This window comes from Parasteatoda tepidariorum, chromosome 10, assembly GCF_043381705.1.
Source record: "Parasteatoda tepidariorum isolate YZ-2023 chromosome 10, CAS_Ptep_4.0, whole genome shotgun sequence".
Taxonomy (NCBI): domain Eukaryota; kingdom Metazoa; phylum Arthropoda; class Arachnida; order Araneae; family Theridiidae; genus Parasteatoda; species Parasteatoda tepidariorum.
In genome coordinates, this window is record NC_092213.1 from 14,022,470 (window position 1) to 14,027,229 (window position 4,760).

At 32.1% G+C, this 4,760-nt stretch overlaps 1 protein-coding gene and 1 long non-coding RNA gene across 3 annotated transcripts in view; one reads left to right on the plus strand and one right to left on the minus strand.

Annotated features, from left to right (window-relative positions):
* LOC107449418 (uncharacterized) overlaps positions 1 to 4,760 on the plus strand; it is a 314,197-nt gene that overhangs the window by 114,922 nt on the left and 194,515 nt on the right. The gene's annotated exons all lie outside the window — the stretch shown is intronic.
* LOC139426802 (uncharacterized) overlaps positions 68 to 4,760 on the minus strand; it is a 13,412-nt gene continuing 8,719 nt past the window's right edge. Inside the window, exon 2 of the long non-coding RNA XR_011638024.1 lies at positions 68 to 1,097. This is a non-coding gene — a long non-coding RNA (uncharacterized lncRNA). The remainder of the gene's footprint in view (positions 1,098 to 4,760) is intronic.

The following is a 4,760-nucleotide window of genomic DNA, read 5'->3' on the forward strand; positions in this document are numbered from 1 at the left end:
GCATTCTGTATCAAGTCACTTACATAGACCGAATTTTTAAAAGTAAAATATTATAGTGTAGAAATCGTACAGCAGGTATATGATTTATTAATAGATGCCTATGTGAAAACATTAATTTAAATTATATTGATATATTAATATTTTCCATTTTTCACAAACAACTTTAATAATATAATAATTGTTGAACATACCAAACCAAATTATTTCCCTTTATGTTTTTTATCACAAGAAAACTGCAGAAATAATGTACAACTTCATGCATAAGATTCAATACACTGTGAATGAATGCAGTTTAAGACAGTGTAAAATTAATGTTACTTGTTATTGGGAAGACATATTATAAAAATGAACATGAACAAACAATGATATTTGTTTTGAACATGAAATTATCTAATTTAATTTCAATAGTAATTTATTCACACAGACACTACCGAAATATAGTTCATTATAAATGAAGAAAAGCAACAAAAAAAATTTTGTTTTTCACTTTCACAAACTTAAAATATGAGAGGGTCAAGAAAGTTTAATTCTATTAAATTGCCTTAACAGAATACAGAAAATATTTTCTCAGTATGAACAGGAAAATCACAATTTAAATTTCTTGTGTATAAACATCAAATCATATGTGTTTTATGAAAGTGACAGACATCTTAATCATCTGCAACTGTTTAATATTGCACTGCATAAATTATTCTCATATTATGAACTCAAAACAATTAAATGAAACTACTTCTTTTTGCACACTTTTTCTCTTTGCGAAGTAAAATGTTTCACAATGAAGTATAATTATGAACTACACCTGGAAACTTATGAACACACAAACTACAAACATTAAATTTCCATACGTGTAAATATTTTCCCGTCAGAACATCATTGCAGTATTTGCTGCAAGTATCGCAACATGGAATGTTACTGGGAACATAGAATGAGATTGCCTTTAATATTGTTGTCTTTTGCCAGAAAGAAATGACACACACTTAATGAATAGTTTATTGATGATATAAATCGTACAGAAAATACTATCTTTTTAAAAAAAAAATGCACGCAAAATATGAATTTTATTTACTATCAGCAAGAAGATATTTTATCATTCACATCTATTTTTCTCTGCATAAAGAAGATAATATATGAATTATATCTGCGTGAAAATAACCTTTTGAAGCGCTTTCTATATTGTTTCCATTACTACGATGGTAATTCACTTTACATTTGTAAGATTATGGATACCCAGGCTTATAAATTCAAGCTTAGAGTTTTTTCAACAAATAAAATTGATTGATTGATTGAAGAAGGGAGTGACAAGCTCAATGCTTTAGCTTATAGCTCTCTATTTCCGATAATATAGTTAAGGGGTGAGGTTGCAGCTGGAAGTTGCAACAAAAAGTGAGAAGCGGTTTGTGGATTGGAAAAACTTGTGGAGGAATTTGAATTTGTTCTGAGGATTATGTTGTTGTTCATTTACGTCGCACTAGAACTGCAGAATGGGCTATTGGCAACAGTCTGGGGAGCATCCCTGAGGATGATCCGAAGACATACCATCACAATTTTGATCCTCTGCAAAGGGGATGGCTCTCCTTGTGAGGTAGCCCGACGACTTGCACGCGAAGTCGAGCACTTTACGGTAGAACAATTTAACGAGGACCAATACCGCACACTCTCGGTCCCTAAGCAGACTGATCCAAGTGGTCACCCACCTGCACACTGACCACAGCCAGTGATCCTTGACTTCGGAGATCTGGTGGGAACCGTGTCTTAACAATCAGTCCACTGCGGGACTTCCGAGGATTAAAAGACAAGTTTACGATATCGGTATATGCTGGATTCAGAAATGATAAAGTTCTTTCCGAGCGTCCTGGAAAGAGGGACATTCCAGGGGGATGTGATCGTCTGTGTCGATAAGTTCGCAGAACGGCAGTTGTGGTTTTGTATCAATGAACAATTGTGTAAGATAGCATTTGTTGGAAGAGATTTAGTTCTGAGATTTCGGGAGCTGATTGGTGGACTGTAATCTTGAGATCCATCAAGTATTTGCCACCTTTCCATACACAGAGTTCTTTATTGAGTAGTTCATTAAGGAAGGCTTGACTGAGGTCTGGAGGTGATGAAAGAAGGCTTATGATGTTTTGGTTTAGTGCTTGTTTTGCAAGTTGGTCTGCGTGTTTGTTTTTCTTTATTCCTAAATCAGCTTGAACCCATATAAAGGAGAGAGATCACACTGTTTGACCAGTTCAAGCGGTCCAAAGATAGGACATTTTAATATTAATTTTTCTTTTTGCGTAGTTTGCCATATCTCGAGAACTTTTTAAGCAAACTGAAAAAATTTTGAACTCAATTATAAAGATTGTTTTTCTAAGGATAAATTCCATGCAAAAAGTAACTTTCTGTAAAGATTTACTATTTAATTTAATAATGGTTTAATCATTAATAATGGTTAAAGAATGCAATTTTCAATGGCAAAATACAAAATTTAAGCAAAATTAGTTGAATAGTTTTTGAGAAATTGAGTTTAAAAAAAAATCATATTTTTGAAATCAAATTTTTTAGGAACTATTAAGACCGATTTTGCTCATATTTTTGTTTTATTTTGAGTAAAATTTCATAAAAGTTGTATATCTAACAATTCAAAATTTTTTCGACCATTGTTATATAAAATAATAAATATTAACTAAAAGTTACTTTTTGCATTAAATAATCTTTCAATAAACGAATTTTATAATCGGGTGCAAAAATTTTTAATTTTGCTTAAGAAATTCTCCAGATATAGCGAAATACACACACACACACACAAAAAAGAAAAAATTAACATTAAAGGGTCCAACGTTTGGATCGCTCTCCTGACCAAACTATTGGGACTGTATTTCCCAGATTGTGGCTATCTCCTATTTTGGGTGTCAGAAATCTGAAATAGCCCCTCCCCACCTAAAAAAAGGTACCTACGTTTATTCAGAGAAAGTACGTATTTGTGCCTGATTTCGTAACTTAAAAGATCATCTGCATTAATTAATTAATTAGCATACTTGAGGTCCCCCATTTTAGCCATTAAGATTGACTCTGAGATTGTGAAGATCCGATCAGATCAAAAGATATTCAGGGTGGTCCGTTTCTTCAATTTTGCACACTGTGCAACACCTGCTCCTTATCTTCCCTCCATTGCTTGATTAAACAGGGGAATTTCGTTGCACTTGTACAAAAACTTGTCTAATTGGGGTGTGTGAGGAGTTTAAATTCGAAATTAGTTTTGCACCTGAAGCTGTAGATACTCTTATACATGAGTATAAGCTTATCAGTTTGTTTAAATTTATCTTGTGCATCTCATATATCTATTTTTGCAGACTAAGTTAACCTGTCCCTCTTACAGCGTAAATAAACTTCAAGAAGAGTAGTTTTTTTGAAAAATAAATTCTAAATTATCCTTTTAACTTGATTCAAAGAACTTTATTTTCAAATGAATATAAATTGAACAGAAAAGCTGGAACTTAATTTAGTAAAAATATACTTCCTCATTATAATTGATTCCTCCAAGCTGGGCTGCTATTAGGGCTTCTGGCTTTTACAAGTAATAAGCACACCTTAGACCACTTTATTTTTTAGATATTAAATTGAAAATAACTATGAAAAAAAAGCAACAACATGAAAATAAATATAAAAATAAAAAAAAGAATAAATGAAAAAAATTAGTAAAACAAAATGCAGTTTTGTTTCTTTTCTATAATATACTGGTTTTGAGAAATTTTTAAATTTTCTATACTCCTGTGCTACAGATAAGGTGCGTTCTGTCGATCAACCATAATCTATATTAATTTTTAAAAGATGGTCATCATGACCTCTTTTTGAAATCGCCCGCTAGATAAAACTTTTTGTTTGTGTAAGAATTCATATTTTTTTAACCCACGCTAGATTAGTGAACGTTCATTCTCTATTAAGTTGCATAAGTATCAGAGAACGATCGATCTCCAATCCAATACCACCAGAGGTATTGATTTATGGGAACGTGGAGGACTTTGCAACCCAACAGAATTTCAACGTGCATCAGTCACCACCTACACGGGATTTCTTTAATGTAAATTCTCAATGCTACGTTACAAATAGGACTGGGCTATATAGCGACATATCGATTCAACGTCTGTATCGGCAGGGCGATACAGCAACTTTCGTTCCAGGCGATGCATCAGAAATCTGATTTAAGCCGTCGAGTAAGGAAGACGAACGATATAACGATACAAGACACGCAAGGATCTCTTACTTTCCGATGCCAACTCGCGCTGGGGAAGACGATGTTCATATCGTTATATCGAAACGGCCTTAATTTATGAGCAGTAGAATCAGAATCAGTTTTGAGAACATATATCGTGATCTCGCGAGTTCGTTTCCGCACCTCTTAGTTTACTTTGTCGCGACTTGATATCGTTTCTTGTAGATTATTTTCAGTGGGACTGACTTTGTGATCGCCGTCGTTACCTTGTTCTGAACGTAATCTATTATTGAAAAGAATATATAAAGAAGTGTTTCTTAATTAATTAGGTAAATATTTCTTTTTGAAACAAAACTTTCTTTTTTATTTTTAAATGTGAAAATTAATTTTGATATTATATGTTTAAGTATTATTTTACATTATTGAATTTATTACAAACGGAAATCTAATTTAAGGTGCCCATAAAGAATTAAATTAAAAAGTAATTAAATTTGTTAGGCTATTTTTTACTTTATTTTAATTTATTAAAAGTTTTTTGGATAAAATAATAATTTAATGGATTTTTATT